This window comes from Thermobia domestica, chromosome 1, assembly GCF_964235325.1.
Source record: "Thermobia domestica chromosome 1, izTheDome1.hap1.1, whole genome shotgun sequence".
Classification (NCBI taxonomy): domain Eukaryota; kingdom Metazoa; phylum Arthropoda; class Insecta; order Zygentoma; family Lepismatidae; genus Thermobia; species Thermobia domestica.
The window spans coordinates 286097290-286113658 of NC_137454.1; the positions used below are offsets into that span (position 1 = coordinate 286097290).

Genomic DNA, 16369 nt, shown 5'->3' on the forward strand with positions numbered 1-16369 from the left:
TAGTACCTGTTGCTTAAGAAGAAATTGTTAACCCTCTCACGGCTGATGAGACCATGTGACACTCGTCCTAAATGGAAAATGAATGGCTTCAACCACTAATTTCTTCAATTTTTTTAAAAACTCTCCTATTTGGTATATATATGTTCTTAGGCAACTATTCAACAATATAGCATATGTCATTCTACATATATATTATATTGTTATCCATTGTTCCTATATCCTACATACTATTCGCCATATCTCCCAATGTTATTTACATGTTTTGACGAAATAAAGCTCAAATTGAAGACCAAACCCCTCCAGTTTGAACGGTTGCGATAAAGGTCCTTTGCCCCTGAAGAAACGTTAAACTTCCTCTTATAACCTTTGTTTCTCTTTTTTATTTTTTCAAAATGTAACAGATTCGATTCTATTATATGTGACTTTGACACATCTTACTATGGTTAACGAATGATAACAGAGAAATATGTTACTGTGCCATTCAGAAGTACATACAGGGCATTCGTTAATATATGCACTTTCTTCACATTTTGAAAACCAAGTTATATTTTCAGTACTACAAATCTGAATTTTGCAACACCCTGTATATTTTTTCCAAACCTCAACAAACAATGCTAACTAAATGTTCTACACATCATCAGGGGAAAATAAATGCGCAAGTTACTACAAACTGCATTAAAAATGAACTTAGTACCTGTTGCTTTACAAGAAATAGTTTGCCCTCTCACGGCTGATGAGACCACGTGACACTCGTCGTAAATGGAAAATGAATGGCTTCAACCACTAATTCCTTCAATTTTAAAAAAAACTCTCCGATTTCGTATATATATGTTGTTAGGCAACTATTCAACAATATAACATATGTCATTCAACATATATATATGATATATTATCCATTGTTTGTATATACCACATACTCTTCGCCATATCTCCCAAAGTTATTTACATATTTTTACGAAATAAAACTCAAATTGAAGAGCAAACCCCTCCATTTTGTTCGGTTGCGATAAAGGTCCTTTGCCCTTGAGAAACTTTAAACTTTCTCTTGTAAGTTTTTTTTTCTGTTTTTTAATTTTTTCAAAATAGAACAGAATCGATTTCATTATATGTGGCTTTGACACATCATACTATGGTTAACGAATGATAAAAGAGGAATATGTTAGTGTGCCATTCAGAATTACATACAGGGCATTCCTTAATATATGCACTTTCTTCACACTTTGAAAACCAAGTTATACTTTCTGTACTTCAAAGTTGAATTTTGCATCACCCTGTATATTTTTTCCAAACCTCAACCAACTATGCTAACTAAATGTTCTTCACATCATCAGGGGAAAATAAATGCAGAAGTTACTACAAACTGCATTAAATATATAGTTAGTACCTGTTGCTTAAGAAGAAATTGTTAACCCTCTCACGGCTGATGAGACCACGTGACACTCGTCCTAAATGGAAAATGAATGGCTTCAACCACTAATTTCTTCAATTTTTTAAAAAACTCTCCTATTTGGTATATATATGTTGTTAGGCAACTATTCAACAATATAACATATCTCATTCTACATATATATATTATATATTATCCATTGTTTCTATATACTACATACCATTCGCCATATCTCCCAAAGTTATTTTCATATTTGACGAAATAAAACTCAAATTGAAGAGCAAACCCCTCCATTTGGTCCCGTTGCGATAAAGGTTCTTTGCCCTTGAGAAACGTTAAACTTTCACTTATAAGGTTTTTTTTCTGTTTTTTAATTTTTCCAAAATAGAACAGATTCGATTACGTTATATGTGGCTTTGACATATCATACTATGGTTAACGAATGATAAAAGAGGAATATGTTACTGTGCCATTCAGAAGTACTTACAGGGCATTCGTTAATACATGCACTTTCTTCACATTTTGAAAACCAATTGATACTTTCTGTACTACAAAGCTGAATTTTGCATCACCCTGTATATTTTTTTCAAATCTCAACCAAATATGCTAACTAACTGTTTTACACGTCATTACGGGAAAATAAATGCACAAATTTCTACAAACTACATTAAAAAATGAACGTAGTACCTGTTGCTTTAGAAAAAATAGTTAACCCTCTCACGGCTTATGAGACCACGTGACACCCGTCGCAAATGGAAAATGAATAGCTTCAACCACTAATTTCTTCAATTTTTTTAAAAACTCTCCTATTTGGTATATATATGTTGTTAGGCAACTATTCAACAATATAACATATGTCATTCTACATATATATATTATATATTATCCATTGTTTATATACTACATACCATTCGCCATATCTCCCAAAGTTATTTACATATTTTGACGAAATAAAACTCAAATTGAAGAGCAAGCCCCTCCATTTGGTCCCGTTGCGATAAAGGTTCTTTGCCCTTGAGAAACGTTAAACTTTCTCTTATAAGGTTTTTTTTCTGTTTTTTAATTTTTTCAAAATATAACAGATTCGATTCCATTATATGTGGCTTTGACACATCATACTATGGTTAACGAATGATAAAAGAGAAATATGTTACTGTGCCATTCAGAAGTACATACAGGGCATTCGTTAATATATGCACTTTCTTCACATTTTGAAAACCAAGTTATATTTTCAGTACTACAAATCTGAATTTTGCAACACCCTGTATATTTTTTCCAAACCTCAACAAACTATGCTAACTAAATGTTCTACACATCATCAGGGGAAAATAAATGCGCAAGTTACTACAAACTGCATTAAAAATGAACTTAGTACCTGTTGCTTTACAAGAAATATTTTGCCCTCTCACGGCTGATGAGACCACGTGACACTCGTCGTAAATGGAAAATGAATGGCTTCAACCACTAATTCCTTCAATTTTTAAAAAAACTCTCCTCTTTGGTATATATATGTTGTTAGGCAACTATTCAACAATATAACATATGTCATTCAACATATATATATGATATATTATCCATTGTTTGTATATACCACATACTCTTCGCCATATCTCCCAAAGTTATTTACATATTTTTACGAAATAAAACTCAAATTGAAGAGCAAACCCCTCCATTTTGTTCGGTTGCGATAAAGGTCCTTTGCCCTTGAGAAACTTTAAACTTTCTCTTGTAAGTTTTTTTTTCTGTTTTTTAATTTTTTCAAAATAGAACAGAATCGATTTCATTATATGTGGCTTTGACACATCATACTATGGTTAACGAATGATAAAAGAGGAATATGTTAGTGTGCCATTCAGAATTACATACAGGGCATTCCTTAATATATGCACTTTCTTCACACTTTGAAAACCAAGTTATACTTTCTGTACTTCAAAGTTGAATTTTGCATCACCCTGTATATTTTTTCCAAACCTCAACCAACTATGCTAACTAAATGTTCTTCACATCATCAGGGGAAAATAAATGCAGAAGTTACTACAAACTGCATTAAATATATAGTTAGTACCTGTTGCTTAAGAAGAAATTGTTAACCCTCTCACGGCTGATGAGACCACGTGACACTCGTCCTAAATGGAAAATGAATGGCTTCAACCACTAATTTCTTCAATTTTTTAAAAAACTCTCCTATTTGGTATATATATGTTGTTAGGCAACTATTCAACAATATAACATATCTCATTCTACATATATATATTATATATTATCCATTGTTTCTATATACTACATACCATTCGCCATATCTCCCAAAGTTATTTTCATATTTGACGAAATAAAACTCAAATTGAAGAGCAAACCCCTCCATTTGGTCCCGTTGCGATAAAGGTTCTTTGCCCTTGAGAAACGTTAAACTTTCACTTATAAGGTTTTTTTTCTGTTTTTTAATTTTTCCAAAATAGAACAGATTCGATTACGTTATATGTGGCTTTGACATATCATACTATGGTTAACGAATGATAAAAGAGGAATATGTTACTGTGCCATTCAGAAGTACTTACAGGGCATTCGTTAATACATGCACTTTCTTCACATTTTGAAAACCAATTGATACTTTCTGTACTACAAAGCTGAATTTTGCATCACCCTGTATATTTTTTTCAAATCTCAACCAAATATGCTAACTAACTGTTTTACACGTCATTACGGGAAAATAAATGCACAAATTTCTACAAACTACATTAAAAAATGAACGTAGTACCTGTTGCTTTAGAAGAAATAGTTAACCCTCTCACGGCTTATGAGACCACGTGACACCCGTCGCAAATGGAAAATGAATAGCTTCAACCACTAATTTCTTCAATTTTTTTAAAAACTCTCCTATTTGGTATATATATGTTGTTAGGCAACTATTCAACAATATAACATATGTCATTCTACATATATATATTATATATTATCCATTGTTTATATACTACATACCATTCGCCATATCTCCCAAAGTTATTTACATATTTTGACGAAATAAAACTCAAATTGAAGAGCAAGCCCCTCCATTTGGTCCCGTTGCGATAAAGGTTCTTTGCCCTTGAGAAACGTTAAACTTTCTCTTATAAGGTTTTTTTTCTGTTTTTTAATTTTTTCAAAATACAACAGATTCGATTCCATTATATGTGGCTTTGACACATCTTACTATGGTTAACGAATGATAACAGAGAAATATGTTACTGTGCAATTCAGAAGTACATACAGGGCATTTGTTAATATATGCACTTTCTTCACATTTTGAAATCCAAGTTATACTTTCAGTACTACAAAGCTGAATTTAGCAACACCCTGTATATTTTTTGCAAACCTCAACCAACTATGCTAACTAAATGTTCTACACATCATCAGAGGAAAATAAATGCAGAAGTTACTACAAACTGCATTAAAAATGAACTTAGTACCTGTTGCTTTAGAAGAAATAGTTAACCCTCTCACGGCTTATGAGACCACGTGACACTCGTCGCAAATGGAAAATGAATAGCTTCAACCACTAATTTCTTCCATTTTTTTAAAAACTCTCCGATTTGGTATATATATGTTGTTAGGCAACTATTCAACCATATAACATATGTCATTCTACATATATATATTATATATTATCCATTGTTTCTATGTACTACATACTATTCGCCATATCTCCCAAAGTTATTTACATATTTTGACGAAATAAAACTCAAATTGAAGAGCAAACCCCTCCATTTGGTCCCGTTGCGATAAAGGTCCTTTGCATTTGAGAAACGTTAAACTTTCTCTTAAAGGTTTTTTTTCTGTTTTTTAATTTTTTCAAAATAAAACAGATTCGATTCCATTATACGTGGCTTTGACACATCATACTATGGTTAACGAATGATAAAAGAGGAATATGTTACTGTTCCATTCAGAAGTATTATCTGTCAGGAAAGTAAATGTACACCTATTTTTCGAGTTTGGCATTCCTGCTCTCTATCCGTGAAGAGTATGAGAATTAAAGCAATCAAATGTTTACTGAGGGGCAAAAAGAAAATTTTAATCTGAATAAGACATTGCAGAGGGACACAAGATGTGAATACGAATTGTGCATAGTGTAAATAAAAAACGACACCGAAAGAGAAAGCAGAAACAGCAGTTAAACTTAGAAAAAAGAGTAAAAATTGTTGAAGTGGGAACATAAAACACAAATACATATACGCCGACAACTAAGCGATCATCATGCCATGATCTTGGTGTAGTGGTTAAAGTGCTGGCTTACAAATGAAAAGGTCGCCAGTTTGAATCTTCCGTAAAGACATTTTTTAAAATTTCTGTTATTAATACATACAGCTCATGTGAGATGGTAAAAGAGGTCTGTTTAGTCTTTCGTAGCAATTATTATTGGTAATGTTTAGTACTGATAAAAAGTTTTGTCTTTGCGTATTGCTTTTATTCTTTTCTTCATTTCAAAAGAGAAGAATATCCGAACAAATGCCACCAAGACTCCTCATATTTTGAATGTAAACGCCATTTGCAATTAGTAAAGAATAAAAAGTGAACGTTCCGATGTTGCTGCCAAAAGTATAAAGACAAACATGGAAGTGGAGTGTTCGAATCCATACTCATGGTTATTAAAAATACAATTTCTACATGCCTTACACCTCCCGACCACGTTTCTACGTTAGCAAGTAAGAGTTTTGTGTTTAGGTTAGGCTGGTCAATACGTTTTGCAAAGGGGCCCGGTTTAGGTCTGACGCACCACAGGTGCGACAAGGGAGCAAAACACTTTTTCTCTCTCCCTCTGTGTGTCTATTTATCTATCTATCTGTATATATATATATATAACGCTATTTGTGAATGCCATAACCACCCTAATTTTCAGCGGATTGAGACGAAACTTAACACAAACATTAATTGTTGAAATATCTTGATGAGTTCGTTAACCAGAATAATCAGATGAAAATGTTCAAAATGGCGGCCCTTCAAACTCCCAAAAATTTCCAAGGGAACCAAATTTCGCCCATAAATAGGTATTTAGAAAGTTTGAATAACTTTTTCTCTTTTAGTGAAATATTTGTGTGCAGAAACTTATTGAAATATTGGACCCGATTAATCGCATAAAAAGGTTCATACCGTTTCGCTACGGTCAGGCTTTTTTTTTCTTGCAGGAGGGGGTTATTTTCGTATTGGAACAAGATGATTGTTAGTGATGATATGAAATTACACATTGAAAGTGAAGTAATGTAACGTAATAAATGTATTTTAATGTAATGTAATGTAATGTATTCAGTAATGTAATAAAAGGGTCATGCTGGAAATAAGAAAAAGAACATTCCTTGGACAAAACGGAAACTATTGGCATCATAAATATTTATCTACGAGGCATGCGCAGTAGTATATTTCAGAATAGTTACTGTTTAGTTCAGTAAACGAAGAAAGGGGTATAAAAAAGCAAATATGTCGCGTCAACGAGATCGACCAGAGTTGACAGGCGGAAGCAGATGTGTAGTAATACAACAACTTGGTTAAATTGATAATTGGTTCTTTATTCTGTAGTAGATCATATCACAACTTTACGGGGGAGCAGAGAAAGACTTACTAACGCTGTCATATAGTAAGCTTTAGTAACACGATCATACAGACACAAATGGATGTAACTGTGAGTACTACAACTTGGATTTAACGAAAGCCGTTTAGATATTCAGTGGTTTGCAGGGTTGTATAAGACACAAAAAGTTAAGACACAATACAATTCTTCATACCTCAGCTTCCAGTAACTAGATACATGCAATTTCTGGATAGATACTGAAACTGCTGTCGGATTTTAATACATGACGTATTGCAGGATACAAAATGCTTTGCATTACTTGTTTGTTTGTAGATAGCTACTAGCTTAGTGTTCTGAAAGGTTGTGTATAAACTAGAGATAGTCAATTCCGGAATTATTAGTTTTCGGACTCCCGAAAGTAAAACCGGACAAATTCCGGAATTCCGAAAATTCCGATTTTGGAATAATTCCGGAATTCGGAAAAATCCGGAATTTAGAAATTTCTGATTTCTTTTACATTCCGGAATTCGGAAAAATCCGATTTTTTTCGAAATCCGGAGTTTTTCTTAATTCCGGAATTTTCTAAATTCCGGATTGTTTCCGAGTTCCGAAATTATTCTGAATTCCGGAGTTTAACTGAATTTCATAATTTTCCGAAATCCGGAAAGTGAAAGTTCCGCTTCCGAAAAATGAATTTATTTTGGTTAATGTGAATCGTGGCGGAAATAAGTCTTTGACCAGGTAATGGCGACTGCTTTGAAAGAAATAGAGAGTATGAGAATTCAATCTGTCATATTTGTAGTTTCGTGTGAAGAAAAAACAAACTTGTGAAACAGCGGTTTAAGAACAACTCAAGTTATTAATGTAAACTTTTCCGACTTCATAAAAGATATACGAAAGGCATTTTGAATCGAAGAAATATAACATACAAGTTTGCAAGCGGAGACAAAGAAACCTAACGTAACCAGACGAGAAACGAATCTTTTACCGCGTAGCGATCGCGGTTCAGTGGTCAAGGTGCTTGTGCGAATGCACATTGTAATTTTTTTTTTTTTTTTTTTTTTTTTTTTTTTTTTTTTTGTACTTTAGGATTTTTGATGGCTATTGATCAGCGATAACATATGTTTTATTATATTCAGATATTTGAATACTCGGATGTTTCAATATTTGAACTATCAAATCTTCAGGAATAATAATAATAATAATAATAATAGTAAACTAATAATAATTATTATTATCTCGTAGAAGATTAAAAGCTAGGAGCTAATTATGTCTCAGGTCATACCATTACAAGCAGAAACGTGACATTTGGAAAGAATATTTCGGTTTGGTTTAATGTTGCCCACGAGAAGAGGAATTTCTCATCTCGTTTCTAAAACTAACAAAATAACATGAGAATTAACGTTTTACATTCGAGACGGGACAAGGCTAACTCAAAATTTTCGTCTCGCTTTGGAGATGAGAATCGAGACGAGACAAAAAGTGTCATAAACATTTCCCGTCTTGTCTCGATTCTCGAAATAGTGTATGTCCATTCTATAAGTAACAATTGCTATGTAGACTGAATCTCATAGGCTATTTCGTTACATTATATTTCAGAGCTCATTGAATTATGCTCTGTGTAGATATTTTGTAGCAAAGCTTTTATATTTACCTCTGCATATCCTAAAAATTAGTTTATTATATGCCTTACTGTTGCGTGATATTCAGTTATATTTATTACAGTTATCTTCCTTAAAACATACAGTAGAATACTTTCTACATGAAACTTCAATGGTACGTTGTAGTTTAAAACGTTGGTAGTTGGAGAGGTGTGTCTTGAAGCAGTAGCGTAGCCAGGATGTGTTTGGGGGGGCAGGTGCTGTTATAGGCACATATAGAAAAATTACAAACAAAAAATATATAAACATAAAAATATATAAAAAAATTACGAACATCAAAGTACCAAAGTACATTGTCAAACCTCTTTGGGGGGGCGGCCCCTCCGGGCCCCCCCTTCCCTACGCCAGTGTCTTGAACGTACGGAACCCTTTCCCCGAAATCTCTACTTTTAAGTAAGTTTTGCCAAATTTCAACGGCAAGCTTAAAACTTTTATTATTATTATTATTATTATTATTATTATTATTATTATTATTATTATTATTATTATTATTATTATTATTATTATTATTATTATATTATTATTATTATTATTATTATTATTATTATTATTATTATTATATCAACACCGTGTATAATCTTTAAAATATATACGGTTTGTATCTGAATAGTAAAAGTTAATTGAGTGTCGATCGCGGTCTTCGAGAAGTCTTCAGAGGGAAGGACATCGGTCATGTTCTGGGTTTGAGTTCCGAAGGGGCAAGTTTTCGGGCTCGAGCCAAAAATTGTTAAAAGTTATAGGCTTCAGCCAAACATGTTCAAAATAGCTGGGACCGGGTTTAGGCTTACCAACGGCTCGGCTTACAGCTCATTCACTATCAAACCGAACGAAGAAGTGAGCCGAGCCAACAGCTCAACCAACCGAGCCGATTTGAGCCATCGGCTTAGTTGAGCTGAATCGAAACGTGCCGATGGACTAATTTCAACTTAGCTGGCTTGAACCGGTTCACATGAACCGAGTAGGGGACCCATCCTAACCGAGAAAGCTCGAGCCATCGGCTCAATTGAGCTGAGTCGATGGCTCGTTCCAACTGAGCCGGCTCGGGTCATCGGCTCATCCCAACCGAGCCGACTCGAGCTGTTCGCTCAGTTGATACGAGCCGAGCCGGTTGATATCGCTACCCGAGTTGGTCTTCTGCTTGGGCTCAAAAATTCGACAGTGAAGGTCTCAGCCTTGATTTTATGAACAACAGTATATACTTATATTGGTGATTACGACATTTGAGGCTGTCTCGTAATAATAAAAAAAAAACCTTGTCTTCTCGTTATCTAGACGAGACGAGATACACAAAAAGTGCCCCACGAGATGCACTAAAATTACGAGACGAGACGCACCCATGTCGTAAGCAACACTAAAAAGTATTCCACATTAGTGCTTACATTTCTCATGGCTTTCGCTTTCCAGTCTAATCAGGCCTTTATTTAAAAAACAGTTAAAACGAGCTGAACGAGCGAGCGAGCCATTATCAAACTCGACTCAACTCGAAACTCGCCCTGGAAAACAGCTTGACCTTGATCGCTACGCGGTAAACGATTCGTCTTTAGTCTGGTTACGTTAGGTTTCTTGTCTCCGCTCGCAAATTTGTATGTTATATTTCTTCGATTCAAAATGTCTTTCGTATTTCTTTTATAATGTCGGAAAAGTTTACATTAATAACTTGAGCTTTTCTTAAACCGTTGGTTCACAAGTTTGTTTTTTCTCCACAGGAAACTACAAATATGACAGATTGAATTCTCATACTCTCTATTTCTTTCAAAGCAGTCGCCATTACCTGGTCAAAGACTTATTTCCGCCACGATTCATATTAACCATAATAAATTCACTTTTCGGAAGCGGAACTTTCACTTTCCGGATTTCGGAAAATTATGGAATTCAGTTAAAATCCATAATTCAGAAGAATTCCGAAACTCGGGAAGAATCCGGAATTTAGAAAATTCCGGAATTAAGAAAAACTCCGGATTTCGAAAAAATCCGGATTGTTCCCAATTCCGGAATGTAAAAGAAATCAGAAATTTCTAAATTCCGGGTTTTTCCGAATTCCGGAATTATTCCAAAATCGGAATTTTCGGAATTCCGGAATTTGTCCGGTTTTACTTTCGGGAGTCCGAAAAGTAATAATTCCGGAATTGGCTATCTCTAGTTCATACACAACCTTTCAGAACACTAAGCTAGTAGCTATCTACAAACAAACAAGTAATGCAAAGCATTTTGTATCCTGCAATACGTCATGTATTAAAATCCGACAGCAGTTTCAGTATCTATCCAGAAATTGCATATATCTAGTTACTGGAAGCTGAGGTATGAAGAATTGTATTGTGTCTTAACTTTTTGTGTCTTATACAACCCTGCAAACCACTGAATATCTAAACGGCTTTCGTTAAATCCAAGTTGTAGTACTCACAGTTACATCCATTTGTGTCTGTATGATCGTGTTACTAAAGCTTACTATATGACAGCGTTAGTAAGTCTTTCTCTGCTCTCCCGTAAAGTTGTGATACGATCTACTACAGAATAAAGAACCAATTATCAATTTAACCAAGTTGTTGTATTACTACACATCTGCTTCCGCCTGTCAACTCTGGTCGATCTCGTTGACGCGAAATATTTGCTTTTTTATACCCCTTTCTTCGTTTACTGAACTAAACAGTAACTATTCTGAAATATACTACTGCGCGTGCCTCGTAGATAAATATTTATGGTGCCAATAGTTTTCGTTTAGTCCAAGGAATGTTCTTTTTCTTATTTCCAGCATGACCCTTTTATTACATTATATGAAGAGCATGTAGGTCTAAATACCTCATGTATTACATAGAATGTAGGTTTAACTCTTCCAGCAAAGAAGAAACATGTGATCATAGTATACAACCCACAGAAGTGATAGCTGGCAATACAGTGGTCTTAATCCCTAACGACACAGAAAGTGAGCAGTGCCCTCCCCGCTGGTCTAGTGGCTAGCACGTGCGCCTTTGGCGTATGGTGTCCCGGGTTCGATTCCCGGCGGGAGAGCATCTATGATTTTTAACTGTTCCTTATGTTTCTGTGTTCGTGTCCCTGTCGTTATAAGTTATTTGAAAAAGCAAGCTAAACGAGTGAAGCAAGTAAAATTAGCAATAAGTAAGTTACTGAAACACGTTCGGTGAGTCAGTTAAAAAAAAGTGGACAATGAACTGGCTGTTCGCGCCGTCCATGCGAGTTCTAATCTATCTCGTCTTGTTTTTTTTTATCCATTTGAGAGAAAGTATTGTTTCTTTTCGCTAAGGTTGTCACTCTTTTCGTATTTTTCGCCGTCGTTCACAATTAAAGTAGCTGGCTATTCTTATTCTTTCTACGAATGATGGATCTTTTCTTTGGCTTCATGTCAAACATGCACACGTAATGAAAAGACGCTGTCGATAATAATAATAATAATAATAATAATAATAATAATAATAATAATAATAATAATATGAATATTACTAGCTCACTCGTGTGTGTATTTCGACAATATAATTTTATATTATTATGTGGAAATAAGTACGGCTGGCTGGCGCCCGCCCCCCTAATTTTTTCGATGCGCCTTATGGGTCCACGATGTCCAACGTTGTTCCCATCTCACAATCACCTCCTGTTCTCTCGATATAAGTTATCGACATTTTGCCTAAAGAGGGCTCTGCTTTGCTCCATGACTACCCATGGCAATGACTCTTCGTTCATTTTGCATTGAAATCGCTTATTTTTCTGAGTACTATGAGTGCATACTGTCCAACGTTGCTCCCATTACTCAACAGTTTCCCGTTCTCTCGATATAAATTGCTAATATTTGGTTGTAAGGGAGATATGGCGTTACAATCATTACGTTTGAAGAAGAATTGAGGAAGATATTGCCTTGCCACAAACAACACCAATTATTATTATTATTATTATTATTATTATTATTATTAGTATTATTATTATTATTATTATTATTGTTTTACTTACCAGTAATGTTGCCTACCTTTATTTGCAATGCAATGTGTTACTAAAAAGCAAATCAAATAACACTCCTCGCCATTCACGCTCCCGAACTCGAAATACATGATTTACAGTTCTCTGTGTTAGAGGAAAGCACATTTATTATATTATTCTTTCAAATAACACGTTTCACAAGTTACTTCACCTTCAATGTGTAATTTCATATCATCACTAACAATCATCTTGTTCCGATACGAAAATAACCCCCTCCTGCAAGAAAAAAATAAGCCTGACCGTAGCGAAAGGGCGTGAACCGTCTTTATGCGATTAATCGGGTCCAGTATTTCAATAAGTCTCTGCACACATATATTTCAGTAAAAGAGGAAAAGTTATTCAAACTTTCTGAATACCCATTTATGGGCGAAATTTGGTCCCCTTGGAAGTTTTTAAGAGTTTAAAGGGCCGCCATTTTGAACATTTTCGTCTGATTATTCTGGTTAACGAACTGAAGATATTTCAACAATTAATGTTTGTGCCAAGTTTAATCTCAATCCGCTGAAACTTAGGGTGGTTATGGCATTCACAAATAGCGTTATATATATATATATACAGATAGATAGATAAATAGACACACAGAGGGAGAGAGAAAAAGTGTTTTGCTCCCTTCTCGGACCTGTGGTGCGTCAGACCTAAACCGGGCCCCTTTGCAAAACGTATTGACCAGCCTGACCTAAACACAAACCTCTTACTTGCTAACGTAGAAACGTGGTCGGGAGGTGTAAGGCATGTAGAAATTGTATTTTTAATAACCATGAGTATGGATTCGAACACTCCACTTCCATGTTTGTCTTTTTACTTTTTGCAGCAACATCGGAACGTTCACTTTTTATTCTTTACTAATTGCAAATGGCGTTTACATTCAAAATATGAGGAGTTTTGGTGGCATTTGTTCGGATATTCTTCTCTTTTGAAATGAAGAAAAGAATAAAAGCAATACGCAAAGACAAAATGTATTATCAGTACTAAACATTACCAATAATAATTGCTACGAAAGACTAAACACGACCTCTTTTATCATCTCTCATGAGCTGTATGTATTATTAACAAAAATTTTTAAAAATGTCCTCCCCGAAGATTCGAACTGGCGACCTATGCATTTGTAAGCCAGCACTTTAACCACTACACCAAGATCATGACATGGTGATCGTTTAGTTGTCGGCGTATTTGTTGTATTTGTGTTTTATGTTCCCACTTCAACAATTTTTACTCTTTTTTCTAAGTTTAACAGCTGTTTCTGGCTTTCTCTTTTGGTGTCGTCCTTTATTTACACTATGCACTATTCGTATTCGCAGCTTGTGTCCCTCTGCAATGTCTTCTTCAGATTAAACTTTTCTTTTTGCTCCTCAGTAAACATTTGATTGATTTAATTCTCATACTCTCCACGGATAGAGAGCAGGAATGCCAGACTCGAAAAATAGGTGTACATTTACATTCCTGACAGATAATACAAGACAATAATGTCCCGTCTTCAGCTAAACATACCATTATTTCTGTGCAAGCTGATTTTTCTTCCCAACAAAAAAGACGGAAAATCACTCGATCATCTACAAGAAAGAAGGAACAGTGTGCCCTTGAGGTTACACGAGGGATAGACCAAGCTGAAACACGCGAGTTACGATAACAACATCGGGCTATATCAGACTCAGAACTTCCCTGAGGCGTGGTGTGTTTACTCTTTGCTATTGACCTTCACACCTGCTTTCCAGGGTGTCTTCCACATTGTATATTATGTTATTGTGTGTGGCAGTGTTTGTTTTTGTGCTCGGAAAGGAGAGTTCACACAGTTTATTTTATATTAGTTTTAAAATGCGTCACTTTACTAGTGTTCATGGGAAAGAATCCCTTTCACCTTTGTAAGTACTTTCTTTTTCTTTTTGTTTTTGTTTTCTTTTTGAGTGATTTTATAATCTTAACAGTAAATTCATTTAAGTAGCTCGGCCCGCGGGCCGGGCTTGGGCGGGCCGACACTGATTTATCTTCAGGTCGGGCCGGGCTGGGGTCGATTAATTGCAATTCTTTAATAAATATTGACTTTCGTTAAACGATAATTGGAATAAAGCCAAACGCTGAAGAAGTGTGCCCGTGAATAATGTTACAAAGAATGCAATAGCTATTTACAGTTTGTGTTGCTTAGCAGCTTCACTTTCCCTATAGAGGATTGCAGGCATTGCGCGGTAAATTAAGCTCTGACCTTGATCTTCACTGAACCCAAAATATGACAAGAAGGGGTGGGAAAGTTTTGCCTGTCGCTAAACAATATTGCCATCGTCACTTTATGCTAAAATCAATTAAGTTAGATTTTTGTTACAGGAAATGGAGTTTTTGTTCTCTCGATGACAGGCAAAGTTCTAGGAGGCAATGGTACCATTCGGAAGGCAAGCGTCAGGTTGTCAACCAGAGTTTAGAAAATGTTTCTGAGTGTTAGGTCAAGTTTAATACTAAATTTTGAGAAAGATTGGGGCTCGAGCTAATCTTTTTAAAAATTTATCAGGCCGGGGTCGGGCCAAAAACTTTTAAAATTTATCGGGCCCGGGCCGGGCTTGGGCCAAGAATTTTAAAAAACTTAAGGCCGGGCCAGGCTCCGGCCGAAAATCTCCAAATGTTTTCGGGCCCGGGCTTGGTCGGGCCTAGGTACATTCGGGCTGGATTGGGCTCGGGCCGAAACATTCGGCCCGTGCAGGTCTCTACGTTGCAGCTAGTTTTTTTGAGGCTTGAAAAAAGGAAAATTTTGGTTTCCTTCCGGGAAACTAAAAAACACTGCTTTCTAGCTTATTATTATTATTATTATTCGCTTTTTCTTCATAAATTATATTCCAGGTAGTTTTTATTATGTTTAACCAATAATTACTGTCCCGGACCAAACATACCTTTGTGCATAACTATTTTAATTTAAGCCCTTGTACACAGGCCCTCAATCTACATAAAGCTGATTTTCTTTGAAATTTCACTTATTTTCTTTAAGATTTCCTGACAAATATATTTATTTATTATTCGTGACTAAAAGAGAAAACATAATTATTTTATTAACATCTATGTGTCATTTCATGTTCTAGGGGCTGTCCACATATTACGTAACGCTATTTTTGACAAATTTTTACCCCCCTCTTTCCTGCTTGTCACATTTCGTAACTCAAGGCCGAACCCCTCCCCTTTGTTACGGAACACTTTTTGATTTTTGTTTTTTCATTATTTTGATTATTTTAGGGGTTATTACAACAAAAAAACTATTTTTAATGGTGGAACTTTTTTTAATTACAAAATGCTTATATTATTGTGAATATATTTGTAGCGTTTTTCGCCAACAAATCAAAGTATTAGAAAATGGTAGACTCGTAATATTTTATCAACATAAGGTTGTTTAATTAACCAATCATAATTCTTCAATACTACTGTCGTTTCCCCAAGGGGATCGCACCCATCATTTTAGGTCACTGGTGATTGGCAAGGAGAAAGTACTGCGGAAGATGCAGTTAAAACAGGATTTAAAGAAATAGCATCGACCTCTTCTTCCGAGATCAGGATGCTTCGTGCTTTTGAAGTTCGCCAGTGTCAACGGTGCAAAGTTCTGTTCCTCATCGACCATAGATTCGAAGTGGCTGAACACCTGAAGGAGCAGGAGATCTCGTTTGTGAACTAGCTTTCGAGCATCATCTTTGGACTTCGGACTTCAGTTTACCACTTTACAAATTCTTTTTTTTTTTTTTCCTAAATCAGTGCGAGAATGCGAATAAACTCGATTTCTTCAGAAATATTCAAATCGAAAAATAATTTTAAAAAAGTAGTACGACATTA

The 16369-nt window shown here is 35.1% G+C and overlaps 1 long non-coding RNA gene across 1 annotated transcript in view; it reads left to right on the forward strand.

The window, feature by feature from the left end:
• The first annotated feature begins 14037 nt into the window (after positions 1-14037).
• Positions 14038-16369, forward strand: part of LOC145667653 (uncharacterized) — a 42300-nt gene continuing 39968 nt past the window's right edge. Inside the window, exon 1 of the long non-coding RNA XR_014127906.1 lies at positions 14038-14430. This is a non-coding gene — a long non-coding RNA (uncharacterized LOC145667653). The remainder of the gene's footprint in view (positions 14431-16369) is intronic.